Source organism: Gavialis gangeticus, unplaced genomic scaffold (genome assembly GCF_001723915.1).
Source record: "Gavialis gangeticus isolate Ggan-Ray unplaced genomic scaffold, GavGan_comp1, whole genome shotgun sequence".
Taxonomy (NCBI): domain Eukaryota; kingdom Metazoa; phylum Chordata; order Crocodylia; family Gavialidae; genus Gavialis; species Gavialis gangeticus.
Window position 1 is genome coordinate 12,135,422 of NW_017729003.1, and position 18,309 is coordinate 12,153,730.

The 18,309-nt window shown below is 43.0% G+C and overlaps 1 protein-coding gene and 1 long non-coding RNA gene across 2 annotated transcripts in view; both read left to right on the forward strand.

Annotated features, from left to right (window-relative positions):
- Positions 1-18,309, forward strand: part of CDH23 (cadherin related 23) — a 626,459-nt gene that overhangs the window by 236,926 nt on the left and 371,224 nt on the right. The gene's annotated exons all lie outside the window — the stretch shown is intronic.
- Positions 768-7,134, forward strand: LOC109290979. Its single transcript, XR_002095726.1, has 4 exons — positions 768-778; positions 1,031-1,035; positions 1,082-1,086; positions 7,013-7,134. It is a non-coding gene; the product is annotated as an uncharacterized LOC109290979 (long non-coding RNA).

An 18,309-nucleotide genomic window follows, 5' to 3' on the forward strand; every position in this document is an offset into this window, starting at 1 on the left:
ATTGAACTGTGAGACCTTACAACAGTATTTTCTTGAAGGATATTTATCTGGCTGGAAAAGGGTTGTGCACGTGATCTTGCCTTACAGTAAGTGATTCATTATTCTGGTTGGGTATAAGGAGTGGGTCTCTAGGAGTGGAGTACATGACTGGCTCTCGAGCTGGCCATTTCTGAGACAGGTATCCTATAAGCAGCTAAGGCTTTTGAGTCCTGAGCTGAAGTTTGTTGTTGACCATTTATTTGTTAAGAAAGCCACCCTCAAGAAGTGGATGAGATTTTATTTTTTTTTTTAACGACACAGTATATGGATTCTGATTTGGAATTGGTTGGGAATGATATTTGTTCACATGATTTCAGAGAGTTCCTTTGCAAAAGTTTTTTCTGGTCTATGAAGCCTGTAAGTCTCAGACTTCTAAAAGATTTTCTTCGGGAAAAATATCTGTTCTACTTCTCATTCAAAGTGAACAACATTGCACAGCTCTCTGCTGAAGTAAAAGGCTATTTCAGGCTCTGGGTAAAGTAACCAGACTTTTCAGCAAAAGCAATGGTGAAAGAGGGATGAAAGCCCTGTCTTCATGCAGTTTTGCTTGTTGTAGTCTAGATTTCTTCTCCTTTTTCTAAATTCCTTCTGGTTTCAGTAACCACTTCGTAACCTTGAAATTCTGCAACTGTTTAGAAACAAATAAACTCTCTTGATTGACACACTGCTTCCTGTTAGTCTCCCTAGCACCTTATCAATAAAGCTAGGAAAATATTGGGGTTGGGAAGAGGAGGTCAAAGTGGTCAGGAGATGGGAGCTGCAATTTAAGGCCTGGTTTTAAAGTATGTTGCAGTCATCGGTTGTGTTGAGGAATAAAGATGCTTAAACAGACATGGTGAAATAGGAGTTAAGGGTAAGGAGTCGTTGTTTAACTGGATTGGTTTTATATAGTGGATTTGCAATATGAAAAAAAATTGAGTTAATAGGTGATCAAGTCATATAGAGGGTCTAGGTTCTCAAAGTCTAATCCTAATGTTTCACATCCTGACAGAAATGGTTAGAGCTGTTACAGAGGTTTCATGTGAAATTCTTGGGAATGAAGGAGAAGTATCATTCTGCTTTAATAAGGATTAACTCTGAATCAGAGTTAATCTTTAGTTCATAGTGTTCCTCAGCCAATATGGGTGGTGGTGGCTGTGTCCTGAGGGACAGGAGAGGGGCTAAATATTCAAGATTGTCAGTGAAATGTGGAAGAGCCATCTCAGGGAAAGAACACAAGATACCAACCTTCTGTAGAAAGAAAGCGTATGTACAGACACATCTAGAGGTGATATGTGTATATTTGCAATGTGCTGTGTAAATGAATGCAGTACCTAATGATTCGTGTTTATTATTTGAAGAGTCCCACTGTTACAGATTTATTTGTCATTTCTTGTAATAACACCAATGATAATGAATTCATTTGTATTAATGTGGGTGTCATGTGGACTTCCGTTGAAATTCTACATTAATTAATGTACCATTAAAATAAAGTGTCACCCAATTAATATTGAGAAGAAGTAATACTGCCAGTATCCTATCATTAGGATTTCATTTGTAATTCATTGTATTAACACCCTGTTTAATGAAAGTCATTTGCAATCCAGAGCGTCACCCTACAGACTTCCTTGGGAATGCCAGCTTTAAACATGAACTAATGGACTTATCCAAAAGGGTTATACAGATGAACTGATGACAGAATGTTGTTAAAAGTAATAGTTGTTACCATCTCACCTCGAGTGAATGCCAGAATGAATGGATTCGAATCCCAGTTCTAATCATATTCTCTCTCAGGAAATGTGGCCAAATTCCATTCAGGTGATTATAAAAAGCCAGTTCTTGTTCTTTTAAATGACCTTTATATCTGATTGTAGCATCTGTTTTTTGGGTACCTAGTCTTCAGCCATTCTGGCTGAATTGTGCAACAATTTTGGGATCTGTTCACACATTCACTACTGACTAGGATGACACCAAATTTTATTATTTTTCTTATGCCATAGCTGGGGGAACAGGGCCCCATTGTGCCAGGTATTTCACAAATGAGTAATAACAATAGATCTTGCCCCAGGTAATTAAAAATCTAGATAGCTGGCAAGCTGCAACAAGTGAATAAAATGGCATGGAGCCTGTGGGAGAATTAGGTGACAGTATGAACCGTCAACATTTACATCCTGGTCAGGGCTTAAATGCTAGTGCATTAACTTAGCCTGCTTAACTGTCTTTTCCTTTGCTCCATTTTCATTAATGTTAAGCAGCAATCTTTGTAAATAAAATCCAACATAGTAATTGGGGTGATCAGTGGGAACTGGAGGTGCCCAACACTTCTGAAAATGCTCGTAAAGAACTCTGAAGCTGTTGCATGGAGAAGTGCTCAGTTGCCTCTGAATCTGACACCTGGTGTGATTACACTGAGGATATTTAGTCAGACTGTCAGTGGCCATAGACTCATCAGCTATAAGGTAGGTTGTCTTTGAGGTCAGGGTACAAAGCAAGACCAGGCAATCTAAGCAAGGACAGGCAATCTAAAACCTTTCCCTAGCATTCTGTCTATAAAAGAGGGTTGGTTTGCACATGATTGCACAGATGAAATAATGTTGTGGTGACATTACTGGAAACCTACATCTGGAGGCAGAAACAAAAACATGGAAGTGAGCTTCCCTACCCCATTTTAACTGAGGGCTTTCTGGGACATTATCGCAATGAAATCTCAGAGATTCCTGAAGCTGAAAATCCACTGCCTTGCTCATACTAGGGAACAAGAAAAAGCAAATGAATTGACAATATGAGTCTCTGAGCTTTCTGATTGACAGGTTTTCACATTCCTAGCATTTGTTTATGATTTTGTTAGGCCATCCTGTGTTCCCATCATTCCTGTCTTAAATCAGGACTGACCTAATACCATCTCTGAACACTAAAACAGGCTGCCTTCTAGCCATGTCTTTCCCTTTGCCCCATTTCTCAGCGTGCTATACCTCAGAGAAGCTATAGCACCTCAAACATGTTAAAGATAAAGCTATTTTGGGATTCTCTGAATTAATGAATGTTCCTTTAATCGCTAGAGACTTCTAGTTTACTTAGACTAATAAAGTATAAAGCCAGAAGAGACTTCTCTGCTCATCTAATCTCACCTGTAACTATATTCATGTATAGCACAGGCTATTGGACGTACCTGGGTTAATACCTGTTTGAACTGGAGCTTATCATCTACAAAAACTTGCAATCTTGATTTTAAAATTATCAGTGTTGGAAAAGCTATTACAACCTTTGATAAATTGTTTCAGTTTTAATTGTCCTCACTACTAAGAATTGTTTCTTTTTTCTAGTATGAATTTGTCTGGCTTCCAGTGTTTTCCATTGAATTTTGTTGTAGGAGCTCATTGGTAGAATAATCTTCCCCTTGAAGGTAGTTACAGATTGTGATTGAGTTACTCCCTATAGCTTTCTCTCTAGTTGGTTTAGATTGAATTTTTGGCTTAGACTGAATTTTCAGCTTCTTTCTCAAGATGGCATGCTTTTCAGCCTTTCATTATTCTTGTGGCTCTCCTCACAGAATCATAGAAAATTAGGGTTGGAAGGGACCTCAGGAAGTCATCTAGTCTAACCCGCTGCTCAGAGCACGAGCATCCCCAACTAGATCATCCCAGCCAACAATTTGTCTAGCCGGGTTTTAAAAACCTCCAAGGATGGAGATTCCACAACCTCTCTGGGTAACCTGTTTCAGTGGTATGCTCAGTAGCCTCCTTTAACTGTGCATACCAGAATTGGGCAAACCGTTCCTGCAGCGATCAGGCCACTGCCAAAAACATAGAGGTACTGTAACCTCCCTATTCTCATTTACCTCAGAAGGGAAACTGGGCTTTCTGGTTAATTTGCGCCCTATGACAGGCACCAGAGATCCAGAGGGAGGGGTGGGAGGCAGTACTGAAGAGGGCAAAGGGAAGTGCATGGTAACACCTTGGTGTATCTGTGTGGTGGTAATTCTCTGTTGATTATGCCTGAATACTTAATTCCAAAATAGATTCCAGATTAATTTTCTTCAGTAACAATTGGTACTGATGATGTTATGCTTGCAGATGACCAGCTCTATAGTGATACTCCAGACAAATGTTCCTGAATCCACATGTCCAATATATCAGTTGCATTGCAAGAATTAGTTTCTGATGGGGCTGCCAGTCCAGAATTCCTTTGTGGTTATTTCAGGACATAAATGTTAACAGGGGAAAGTTGTCTTAATATAGAAAGGGAATCAGAACTTCCCAGTCAGTTCATGGACACAAAGTAATGCACCAGCTTCACAACCATGATACTCACTGGTAGGTCATAGAATGAAATGCTCTTCACTTCAATGACTGATAAAAACTCTGCTAATAAGTTTGAAGACCTATACACAGGGAGATACGAGTGAGTTAGGGAGACTGGGTAGAGTTAGGCAGAGAATAGAAATTCTGCATTTTTTGAAAGATTTCAAAATCTGTGTAATTTGGATTTGGAACACAAGCTCAACAGTTTGAATTTCCGAAAGAATTATCTTAGTTCAATTAAAATGTCTCATTTTAACAAAACTGAAATATTTCCTATTAAGTTCCAATTTAAAAAAAAATATAATTTCAATAAAAAATAAATAGGGAAAAGTTGTTTTTTTCATTCAAAATGAAGTGTTTTATTTCTGAAAATTCAGATATAAAATATTTTGGCATTTTCAGAACTTTTCTCACTTTTTTCTAAACACTGTTACCAAAATTGCTACAGTTTTATGATGTATTAGATTTTGATGAAAAAAGCATTAAAGTTCCACAGAAAAGTGTTACATCGTACTTTTTCTTACTAGTATCTCTGTGGTTGTGTTTGCATAGATTTTTGTCTTTTTTATATTTTTGGGTCCAGGTATGCGTGGTGTGCAGCACACTGTAATAATTCAGTTCTTTCAAAAAGGGATGGGACATAAGAATGAACTCTGAAAGAGAAAACTATCTCGTCTGCAGTTTCAGTGCAGAAGGAAGAAATTTTAGGAAGTTGATGCCTAGTTTTTGTCTTTTTCCTTTTGCCATTGCAATCATTTTTCTTCTGTTTATTGTGGCACTGATGGGAATATGGATACTTTCTGTGTATTTCTTCATCTGTGCAGCAGTTGTTAAACAGCATTTTACAGATGTTATCAAGCTGTTCAGTTGTGGTTTGGGAGTAGACCTGAACACCAAGGAGAGAGAATGGTTTCAGTGAGAGAACAAAAAACAAAATTGGCAGTCAGCTCATACCTGTTTGATTTTGAATGTGATCCTCTTTGCTTTTTTGGCATAAATTTAGTGTTCCAGGGAAGTGACATGGAGCACTGTCTAGAACCAGTGCAAGAAGATAATGGTAAGCATCACCTCCCTCTGCCAGTGTCCTCATCTTAACTTCAGACATCCCCTAATGTTAAAACGTACCTTTCCCCATTCCAGCTGGTCCAGTGATCCATATCCCTTCATCCATGACCTCTAGGTATCATATGTTCATAGAGTAGTAGGGTAGGAAGGGACCTCTAGAGGTCATCTAGTCCAACCAACCCTCTACATGAGGCAGGATCATCCCTATCCAAACCATCCCAAACAAACCATAATCTAAACTTGTAAGATTAGTCTCAACCCTCACACAACACAGACTTGACATCCTAAGCTGCCACAGGTAAACAGGGGAAGCCCGACAGTCAATGTCCTGCTTCTGTGAAATGTTGTCAATATAAGCTCAAGAGATCCTGGGAAGAGGGCCACGTTCTCTGCTACAGAGGAAGGCAAAAACCCCCACAGTCAATACCAATCTGACCATGGGGTAAAATTCCTTCCTGCCTCCAAATATAGTGATTGGTCTGACCCTGAGTGGAGAGACAAGACCCTTGAACCAGGAACCTCCACTTTGGTCCCCAGTTTAGGATGCTAACATGCTTGATTTTGTTTTTCTCACAGATCATTCCAGCATTTAGTTCTGGGTGGATATGCCCCATGCTTTGTATGTGGTTGGCAAACTTATTTCAATCTAGGTCAAATGGATCTTTCTGGAGTTGCACTGTTCGTCAGAGCTTTAATTTGTTCCTCCCTCCCCTTGATATCTTTCAACAAATATTCTAGTTGAGTGCATGAGCCTTCAAGCAGCTTTGTTGCTCACAGGAGTAGAGAGCAGGCAAGTGACAGGTTCCACTTATCTTGTCACTGCCTGGAAGGGACAGCAGCCAGAGCTGATTGAGAAGTTATAAATAAGAAATATTTTTATTTCCTCCCTCTTCCATTTGCCCTCTCTTGCAGCTCCCTTTCCTGCTTCCCACTATACCAGAGAAATAGATGAGAGAAGGGAGGTGTGGAAATGTCATTTCACTCCCACAAATAGAATCAGCAGTGGAGACCCATTAGCTAGTGTGCAGTGTATCATGTACCTTGTGTCCAGTAGCATGGATGGGCAGAGGATGCTTTTTCTGTGGTGAACTTAGTTTGTGGAGAATTGCAGGGGCAGATTAAACATCTGGAAACTGTGCCATCCAGGACTGTTTCGTGTTCTTCCAAGAGATTAAGTGGTGGGATTGCATAGGGCTAAAGAAAGAGGATTGCATAGAGCTAATAGGCCAAGCATTGGCAACATACAGCCTGCAGGCTGGATCCAGTCTAGATGGCTATTAGATCTGTCCTGCAGAGCTGAAGGTCTTTTCCTCTGTCCATGCCTGCACTAGGGCTGAACAATGAGGAGCTTCGCTGAGGCAGTGAGATGTACCAGTGCCACTGTAATCACTTCTTTCTAGCCCAGCCTCTTCTCCTTCCCTTTTTCCTTCCCCTTCTCAAGGCTGTGGTGCAAGCACATCTTCTAGCGGGGACTGGGATAGGTAGGAAGGACAAGGAGAAGCAGAAGCAGCTTCCAGCAGTGTGGAAGCAGCTTCCAGCTGCTCAGCCCTGATGCAGTTACCGTCCAGTTGGAAACAGACCCGGACACAGGCATGGGTGAACCAGATGGCCACCCAGGACCTGGACAGAAAAAAATTACAATTGCAAAAAAAGTTTGGATATTGTGCGTATACAGGACTGACAATGTTATCAATTGAGAATGAACTATTTAAAGACATTGATACCACAGATGTGATAAAGACTTTTGCAATAAAAAATCATTATCTCTAGTGAAGGGGGGCCTCGACGATAAAAGTTTGCCCAGGGCCTCCAGGAGTCTAGGTACAGCACTGCTTGGAAATTGGAAGTTGCTTCCATGCTGGTCCTGCTTCTCTGCCTCCCTGCCCAGCCCAGCCTGGTCTTAGCACATGCTAAGCTGTGCTGTAGTTAGTAGTTACAAAGTGTGGCTGAGCAGTATGTAACTCTGTGTATCAAAATGTAGTTTGGAAATGTTGGGAGAGTATTTATCTTGGAACAGCATTTTCTCCTTTGCTGTTTGCTCTTTACAATGGGATACTTCTGAAAAGTTAGGGGTATGTTATAATATTATACTACATAGGGGACCATTATATCCTTGCAATCCATGACTAATTGTCAGCATGCAGTCAGGCATTCTAGTAATCACTCTAGCTAGTGCAGCATAAGTGGCGTTCCCCAACATCAGACACAGAACAGACTGCTTCCAGTGTGTCAAATTCCTGCTAAGTCTTGCTCATTATGATATCTGTTTCCTTAACATTTTGCATTGAATCAGGCTGTTTATGTTTTGAATACCAGCATACAGAGCTGAGAGCAGTTATCCAGGCTGTAATTCAATCTTGAGTTTTGATAACGCATATACTCCAGCTGTGTTTGTTATGTTTTCAAAAGCCCCTCAATTGAATTATAGCTCAGTAATGGCTGTTTGCCAATGTCACTCTATAACGAGAGAGGTCACTTAATAGAGATTACAACAGGAGATACATATTAACAAGAGCTGGTTGAAAAAGTGGACTAAATTTTCACACACAGTCCTTTTTAATCAGATTTTGAAATTTGATTTTTTTTAAAATCCCTGCCCCTCCCCAATATTAAGGCCATGTACAATTAAACAAAAAAAAGCAGTGAGGAGACTAGAAACCCAGAGAGGGCTGTATGTGTGTGTATATACTCAATTTACTGCATATAATTTCATAAGGCAAGTAATTGATTCAATATGGCAGTCGGGTACCCTCCAAGATAGAGCCAAGGGAGAGAGAGGAATTTTTAGATCAGGACTGCTTTTCCCTGTCAGTGGAGTTTAGAGAGAGAGTTCCTAGGGCAAAGGTGATTCAGATGCACGGTACGGCTCTCCATCCTTCCCTTTGTCAAGACCCAAAGGACCAAGGAAAAATTGTGGTGAAGAGTAAATTGAATCTGAAAAGGTTCAGACAGGAGCTGGGATGCATTCTTACTTCTCATTGTTCAGCCAAGATGATAATTTTTTGCATCATTGTCCTTATTTAAGAAGTACATTGTAATATTTTTTTCGCTCGCACCCTCACTTCTTCCTTCTCACATGTACACATACATTCCTCTTTTATTTATTTGTTCTCTTCCTTGTTTCCCTCTGTCACGTTCTCCCTCCACCCCTGTTCCATAATTTGACTTTAAAAAATTTCAGTCCTGTGCGACTTGGCAGAAAGGTCTCTTGTGGTTGTGTAGAAGAAGAATACCAGTCGACACAAGAACACTTCAATTCAGTTATCACTTGCATATCATACTGAGCTGTCCAGGAACTTGGCCTGCAGGCAGAGGGCATCGATTCTTCCTTCCTGCCTTCTGACCTGAGATGAGAGGCACTCCACAGTGAAGCCCTCCAGAGAAGCACTAGGAAGCTGGAAGAGTCTTGAATAGTGTACAGTGCCTTTTTAATCGGCTCTGTTGCATGACAATATGAGAAGCAAAGGGAAGGAGGAAAGAGGGCAGTAGGGGGAAGGGGAAGGGAAGTAAATCCTTTTTTTATTTAGAAGTAAAATATTCACTATATGTAAAATCTATATTCTTTTATCTGTTAGAGGAACCCTGCTGAGCATCTCACAACTGGAGTGATCAGCTCTCTACCTACTGGGATTTCTTTGGAGAGGAAGAGGAAACTGTCTGGTGAAAGGCATTGGTTGGTTAGGGAGCTGGCTCTAGAAAGAACAGGGCAAGAGCTGCTTTGAAAACTGCTAGTTGTTCTAACCCTGGTGCCCGTCAATATGCACTGATCATTGTGCTTCTATTACCTTCTCTCATTTCATTGACCTTCAGACAGCTGTTCAGCCAGATTGCCTGCTGTTTTTGCACATTATTTGTCTTGGTACGACATGTGTGCATTCGCATTCTAATCATTTTTACCAGCTTCCCTTCATCCACTCTTGGGTGACTTTGGCCTGGGAGGTCATATAGAGGACCTCTGTGTGTATGTGTGTGTGCATGTGCGCAAAACTAGGTTTTCTCAAAGACTGTCACAGTTACCGAAAAGGGTCTCTTTGGAAGTCATTTCTATTCTTTGTTGGCTACAAGAGTGGTGTCTGTACCAGCAGGCCCTGGCAGTTTGTTGTCAGAGCGGCACAAAAGTGGTAGCTCCTTTATGGGCTGGTGGGTAGCACCACCAGTTTGCTCATCCTTTAGATTGGTTAAAACACCTATGGTGACTCTAGCCCAGGAACATGCCTTCACTTCTAACCATTTAGGCTGCTGTCCGGTGATATTTTCATTAACTGTTCAACTGAGTACAAAAAAATGGTTCTCACTCTTGTTCGTCAGAGTGCAGAGGAGTTGTTAGTGTTGGCAGTGAACCCCCAACCAGAGCTTCAGAGCTGTCCATCTGGGTGACAGAAGAAGGGAATGACACATCTGAGTAGGAGACCAACCTACAGCAAGACCTTCCTCCATTGACAGTAAACCTGTCACTAAGTATATTCTGTCTTCCAGCATCTCCTAGAGTATGCATCCCATGCTGTTTAGGACCTAGGCATGATGCAGTTTAGTTTGTTCACTGTAGGGGTGGTCTTGACCTCATTTGGAGTAGGGTTAGTGTTTAGAATTAAGTTTCGGTGGACCTGCCAGGTCCACCCTTAATGTCTTCAGTCAAAAAGACATTGCTGGATATTCAGCATTATGACAGACCCATGACACTTTTAAACACAATTCTTCACAATGAGCCATTTTGTTGACAAAATGTCCAGGGTTGGCATGAGACAATAGAGGGTGCTGTGCCTCAGCATGGTGGTGCTATGGTAGAGCTTCATGAGAGAGGATTAGAACAGGATGGGGGTGGAGAGGGCAAAGGGAGCTTTAAGTTCTGGAGTGCTACCAGCCCTATGGGGGGCAAGTTGGAAGAATAGTTGCCAGCACAGTATACACACTCCAGACTTGTATTGCCTTTCTTTCATCTTATCAGGAACCTTTATGGTTGCTTAGATAATTTAATTTGGGTGGTGATCCATGTAAGCAGTCTCCATAAGGGAATTTTTAAATTCTTAAGCTTTCTCTGTGTACCCAGCATAAAGCATCCAACATGGATTTCTAGTGTCTGACCAAAACTTGTACAAATTAGTAGTGTAACTAGGGATGGGCCAGCAGGGTACCAGGTCTGGATGCCAAATTCTGGTATGAAGAGGGGCACCAAAATTGCCCCCACCTTTGTGGAGTCTGTGTCTTAGCAGCAAAAAACACCCCCATAGTGTTTTTGTTACAGCAGCATCTAAGTGCCCAGACACCACGCTGCTACTGTAAGTGCAACAGCTGGGGCAGGGTAACCACATGGTGGTGGTGGCAGCTGTCAAGAACTGTTTTTGAGTCCCCAGTGAGGGTAAGACTTCTACGTACCCCTTTCCCCCTCGCTGGTCCCAGAACCCGCACCCTCCAATGCTCTCCAAGCCTGTGCCTCCCACTCCTGCTCTCCCACAAGATTTGCCTGGGGTACCGACCCTACAAATTTGCCTGGGGTATCATCATTACAAATCAGTTTTCTAAAAATATATACATATCTGTATCATTTAAGGAAAAGGGTAGCTGAGAAATCTCTCCCCTTTCCTCACCTTCCTTTCCATTACATAACAATGCTCTTATAAAAGAGCCAGCAAGCACCAGGTATTTTCTTTCTCTCTCTCTCCCCTTCACACAGACGGGCACTTGGCATTAGGCCAGTCGGACGAGACCGATAGATCAAGTCACGTTCAAGGTGTTTGTGACTTGTGGCCCGTGAAATGGTTTTGATATGGTAGAAAGCTCTTAAAGGTGCAGTGTGAATCTATTCCTTTAACAGGTTTATCCATTTAGCAGGGCTTTCATTATGGCTGTCTGTTTATCTTTAGGTATTATATAGTGCTGGAGCTTTGGTACAGAAAATGTTTTGGACCTGCTACAAATGTTTTGGACCTGCTACAAATGATGCTGGATTTATTTTGTGGAAGAACCTGTTGATTTAACCCTGTGCCTTTCTGTTTCCAGAGGTCATAATATGTAAAATATTCGTAACCAGAAAAAAGGTTTGTGAAGGGAAGTTGTAACTCTATTCAGTGTTTATTTCAGGTTCAGTGGAGAATTGAAGAGTTCAGTATCAGCTCTGATTTGCACCCCAAGTACCATCTGAGCACTTCCAAAGCTTTTAAAATATTTACCTTTTTATGTCATGATCCACCTTGGGGGATCTTGTGACCCTTCTAACTTGGGAGGCGTGTAAGGCTCTGACTTGCATACAGGTCTTCTGAAGGTGTACTTTTCTCTGTGGTGGGTGCTGGGCCTTCACTTTAGAGACATCAGGTTTTGCTTTACCACTTTGCTTCCAAAACATGTTGCTCACTTAACTTGTCAGGTCTTTCTGCTTTAGTTGAAAGTTTGCCATAGCCTGCATTGTCCAGCACTGAATTAGCATCACCTCCAGCTCCAGTCAGGCTTGTATATTCCCCTTCCTGCCATTGGGTTCATCGGGAGATGGGCTATGGTCAGACAGGTAAATTGCCCATCTCAGTCCAAAACATCTCCCTGGCCTGCAATTGTTAGACTTAGTGATCTACTCATTGGTTTCCATGACACTTCCAATTAACTTAATTCATGTATTGACAGTTTTTGAAACCCCATCATGCCAGTCTGGATGTGTTATTTCCTGACACCTGGAAATAACCCCTTTCTGTTCAATAGGTAACAATAGAAAAAGTGGTGAGAGTGATAAGCTGCGTCGCACACAGTTTTCATAAAGATGATGCATAGTTTTTATAAAACCCAACAGGGATGAAAGGCACGTGCTGCCAAAATCTCTGGAAGGTGATAGAAAGATGTGTTTGGAGGAGGAAGTAGTTCCAAGAAACCCAGCCCTTCCCCTAATTGATTGTGAAGACTGTGCATATTGTGAAGTCATGTGTCCAAGTATCTTTTCAGCCAGAGGTTCTCTAATATTGTATACTGCTATCTCAGCTTTTATTGCACTGTTGTAGGATCTATCATTAACCATTGAGCAATGGGTCAACTTTCAATCTGTCTGTGCTTCCAGCTGCTTCAAACTGCCTTACTATATGGCATACTGGGTCACATCCAGTCATGATATATAAGGCCAAGGCAAAAGGACCACAACACATGTGATAACTTCAGATGAACCTCTGCCTCTAGGTGATCTGCTGGGTCAGGGTGACAGGTACCTTGCCAAATCACCTATTATTCTGGAACAATTGGACTCTGGGCAGTTCAGAGATCAAGAGAAGAAATGAGTGATGAATATTTTAGGAAATTCTTTACAATCTCTCTCAATGTTTAATCTCTTTAGTTTTTTCCATGTATAGCATTATGTTTAAAGGATGCATGCACATGCATGTTTAAAGGATACATTTTGCATATGCAGTAATCTGCTGTATATGGTTACAACTTGTCAGAACCTGTATGAAATTTATTACTAATGCATTTTATAACAGGATTTATAATAAGATATTAAAGAGTTTCATTGTGTCTAGTGAGTGTATCATACATTTTTTAATAAAGTATTTATGGGTAGTACCTTTCTTAAGTGTCAGTATCCAGCTGCTTTTTGTTTAGGGTATTGTACAGGGCTTTCATACCCCAGACGTTAACATACTTGTGCTATATGACTTACAGAGTCCAGTTTGTCTTTTGGAGATTGGGGTTTTACTCACCATGAAACTTTCTCTCTGAAGGTTACAGGAATTTTGTCATTGACTTCAGGAGACCAGAATTTCACCCTTTATATCTAACCTTGAACAAGTCACCTTTTCTATGTCTGGCAAATTGCTATTAACATTACTCAGCTAGCTTTGGTTTTTTGCAGCTTTAGTATGTCGATTCAGTGCATACATATTTCATTGGCATGAGTTATCTCATTATTTCCAAACTATAAAAGTGACAGGCCCCTCCCTCTAGCCTGTTTACAGTATTTCTCCAAAGGATGGTACAGGCTATCTAGGATAAGAGTTAACACTGCTTTCAGGATTTAGTCCTCTGGGTCTATTTGTCACTGTTCATTCTTGATCCAGAGGCATGTTGCTACAGAGCATGATGCCTTCTATATCATGTCTCTTCTTTTCTTCATGGTTATAGACATAATTTCCCCTCCCAGATTTTTGAAAACCCTTTATATCTGATTATTTTAAAATATTTTTCCCTGGAACTCCTATGTTGGAATAGAAAATCTGCGTGTCTCAGTTTCTCCTTTGTTACGTGGACTGTGTCATCACTTCATAGGGTTTGAGCTGTTCTTTGTGTCTCTTAGATCCCATCTCTAGTTCATAGCCATGAATTCTGTATTGAATAATAGATCCGCCCTTCCTTTGCATATTGCACTACAATGAAGAAGCCTACTGGCATCATAGTTCCATATGAGATCTGTGGTATTAACATAGCTTGTTGTTTTTTGTTTGGTTTTTAGTGACCCGTGGGGCTGGTAGATGTAGCAATCTGCTATATATTGTTACACCTTGTCAGAATACCATCTATCTGCTATGTTTAGGCAGTGTTTTAGCTTCTCCAGGTTTGGAGCAGTATTGATTGCTTTACTGGTTAAGAGGTTGATGTTAATGAGGATAAGCAAGTGGAGCACATTCATTTTTGAGATGTTAATGTTTTTCTATGAAGAGAGCATTTGTTGCACTGGCTGAGATGACAGCAGAACTGCAACTTACTTTTCCTTGTGTTGATTAGGAGCAGGAATCATCCCAACTTTGTTGTGCATTCACTGTGACTAGAGTTTCAGTCCAGGCTACCGTATAAATGCTATGGGTGTAAGTCTCCCATTTACCCTAATGGAGGTAAATGACTGCCTCCCATATAGCAAATGCAGTTGACTTGTACTGCTGAATGGCTAGCAGTAGTTTTATTAGAAAATTGTATCAACCTAAGAGTTTCATTATGGTATACAGGCCATGTATCTCTTTTTTTGTAGCATTTTATAGCCATCTGAATCATTTACTCAAAGGCCCGGACATTTTCAACTTAATGTGTTTAATTTCTATTTTTGCACTAAATTATTTAGTCTTGTTTCAGTGATTTTTGAGACTATTTTGAAAAGGCCTGATTTCTGTGCTTTTCACATTGTTCTGTAGGGTCTTGCATTTGTCATATGGCTCTACTAGGTGTTGATTTCTTGGGTTACTACTTCTAGTGTAGGTGAAGGTATTGAAATGATCCTACCAACTCGTTCCTAGATAACCCCAGGACAACATCCGATTGGTAAAGGACTCCATATTGTCTTGAGCACAGGGTAGAGAAGGACAACAAGAGATCAAGGGAACCTAGTGACAACACTGTGGCTGTGGTTGCAGAGGAAGGTGAGGCTTCCTGGGACCTAGACTGAGAGCTGAGCTGTGGAGCAGCCTGTTAGTGGGAGAGGGGAAGTGCTAGTAATGGCAAATGGATGCTCAAGAATGGTTTGCTGGTTGGTAGATTGTTCAGCTTTGAACAAGGCAGGCCACAGAATAATACTTTGACCAAACAGTCAGCAAGCTGGTACATGATTGCCTCCAGGCCAATAGGAAGATGCCTCCCACCTTCATATCCCCATCCCTCAGGTGATGAGATGGGAGCAGTTGCTTCATTTGTGTTTTTAACTGAAAGTCACTGTGCTGAGAGTAGTTGTAACATTTGATTCCAGCCATCCTAGTGCAACATCTTTTCACTATTCATTAGATTGTGAGTCCACTGAATTTATGGACCTTAGGATCCATTAGATTTATGGTAGTCCATTGAAGCCTGGACCTAGAATGGCTAACTGGCAGGTCATTTCCCATCCAGCACATTACCTGGTCATCTAGAGCCAATCAGGATCCATTTGTAAACATCAATGGCCAATCCCAACTCGGTGCCCCTTACTCTTGACCCACTGCCCCTCACTCTTGACCTGCTGCCCCCAGGCTCCAGATCCCTGGTGTGTGGGGCAGGGGCATGGAGGGGGTGGTGGCAGTGGGTCAGGAGTGAGGGGCACTGAACCACTGAGCTAGACAATGTGGTTTTTCCCTTGCAGGCTCACAGACTCAATTTCCCACATTTTTCTTCTTTAAAGGAGAATCCTTTTTTAAAGTTTGTTCATGACCCTTTCATATATTCTTGTGACCCACTTTTGGGTCATGACCCATGGGTTTAGAAACACTGATCTAGAGCACTTGTGTCCCATAGTGCCAATTCTGGTTTATAGTAGCTTCAATTTCAGTGCTGAGTGATGGAATGAATCAAAGCTTTTTTTTTCTTTTTAAGTGTATGAAACAGGCAAATATCGTACCGGTTGTAATCTGTTTGTGAGCAAGCATCTGCAAGTTATAGCCTCAGCCTCAGTCAGTTGTTTGTTTCTTTGTGAAGAATTGGAGGGAATTTGACTTTTTGCTATGACTGAGTATAGGAAATCTTAAATCAGTGCTGAGGAGGAGGAAAGCTACAAGGGAAACATGAAAGTGCTGTGTAATGGAGCGGACACTCTGATGTAGAAACATGTCTTGTCTTGTGTACAATTGGATACATGGTTTACTGATTATGGCTTCTTGTGTAATGTGCACTTTATGATGAAATATAAACGTAGCTCAGAGCATTTACCAGATGCATTGGTCCGATGTCTAAACAGTGGGATGCCGTGTATTTCTAAAAATCTGCCGCACTCATACTCCAGTGCTAGGTTCCACCTCACACTGACAAAAGGAATGGAAAAGGACTTTAAAGCACGTGTGTTTATTTTTAAAGAAACACTTGCTGAAATTCTTCTAAGCTCTGGATACAGCCAAAAATTGGCATAATTGCTGCAAACATCATCTCCTTTCTTAGTGAAGTATTGTCATATTCTTGGGCTGTGCCTCCTAGCCTTTTGGTCTCACCTGAACTGCTTGCTAAAGCCTACTCTATAAAATATGAAACGAGACATTGGCAGGAGTACTTATTAGTAGGTCTGTGTGAAATAGCACCATTCTGATTTGACTTCCGTTTTGACAATTCGATGGAACAGTGTTTCGTTTCAAGTTTTGTTTACTTTCAAAAGCACTGTTCTGTTTTGTTTCATCAAAACTGTTTTGCTGTTTCGATGCTGTTTCAATGTTTCGCCCATAGATTATTATTGGGAAACATAAAATGCAGCAGGCAGGCAGATGGGGGCTCGCCTACACCCCTGGGAGGGCTGCGGGGGCTGTGCCAGAGTCCTCCCGGGGGTGCAGGCCCCCAATCTGCCTGCCAGATGAGAGAAGCCAAGTGCTGCTGCCTGGGACCAGCACCGGGAAGATGGCTGCTGCCGCCAATTCCAGGTGGCAGCACCCACTCCTCTCATCCAGCAGGCAGATTGGGGGCTCACTTGCACCCCCAGAAGGGCTGCGGGGGCTGTGCCAGAGTCCTCCCGGGGGTGCGGGCCCCTGATCTGCCTGCCAGATGACAGACTGGCACTGGCCACAGCCTGCACCCAGCGCCGGGAAGATCAGTGTTGCCGTTGGCCCCAGGTGGCAGTAGCACATGGCTCCTGTCATCCAGCAGGCAGATCAGGGGCTTGTACCCCCAGGAGGACTCCGGCACAGCCCCCGCAGTCCTCCCAGGGGTGCCAGCAGGCTCCCAATCTTCCTGCTGGCTGACAGGAGCCAGGTGCTGCTGCCTGGGGCCAGCAGCAGCACTAAACTTCTCAGCACTGATCCCTGCCTCCTGTCGTCTGTCAGGCAGATCAGGGGCTTGCCCACACCCCCGGGAGGGCTGTGGAGGCAGTGCTGGACTCCTCCTGGGGGTGCGGGACCCTAATCTGCCTGCCAGATGACAGATTGGTGCTGGGCACAGCCCACGCCAGGAAGATCAGTGCTGCTGCTGGCCCAGGTGGCAGCACCTGGCAAGCAGATCAGGGACCCCGATCCTGTGCGCCCTGGATGTGAAGAAGCCGCATCCAGGGTGCATGGGATCAGGGTGGGGGCAGGTCCCCACACAAACTGATTTGCCCTGGGACCTGCACCTTTTGAGGAGGGTGTGGGGCCGGGGGCGAATCAGTTCATGTGGGGACCTGCCCCCACCCCGATCCTGCATGCCCTGGATGCAAAGTGTGGGGTAGCAAGTGGCCAGACGTGAAGTCAGCAGCAACACAGAGTTGCCACGGCCACTCTGCCCAGCTCCGCAGGGCTCCCCAAAGTGCAGGGCCTGGGGCGGTCACATTGATTCACCCGCCCCCCCAAGGGCTGGCCCTGGCTTCCGCTGGCCCCAGGCAGCAGCACCTGGGTCCTGTCAGCCGGCAGGCAGATTGGGGGCCCACTGACACCCCCAGGAGGGCTGTGGGGGCTGTGTGTCAGAGTCCTTCTGATGGTGCATGTCCCCAAACTGCCTGCCAGGTGACAGGAGTCGGGTGCTGCCGCCTGGGGCCAGTGGCAACACTGATCTTCCCAGCGCTGGGTGTGGGCTGCGCCCAGAGCTGGTCTGTCATCTGGCAGGCAGATCGGGGGCCCACACCCCTGGGAGGGCTCTGAAACAGCCCCCGCAACCCTTCCCAGGGGTGTGGCTGAGCCCCCAATCTACTTGCTGGATGACAGGAGGCGGTTGCTGCTGGCTGGGACTGGTGCTGAAGCCAGTAAGCCTGGCTTTGAAACTCAAAGTGTTTCAAAACTTTCAAACCATTACGAGTTCCCTTGTTTCGTTTCGAAGCTATTTCAAAGGCTTTTGTTTCATTTCGAGTTTGCTGTTTCGATCTCAAAACGCATCGAAACAGCTTCAAAACGAAACACTGGGTTAAATTTCACATAGCCCTACTTATTAGGGTAGGTCTAAATTCTTGACTTGTGTGCAAGCCTGAGTATGGAGACTTCATTCAGGGCTTCTCAAGAAATCATAAGGTAATTGAAGTTTTGCCATGGAGCTCTAGTGGATCTGCTTCCCAGTTTTTCCACTGCTTGAACTACATGGGATTGTAGTGGCCCATGCTCTATCTTGTTTTGGGCTG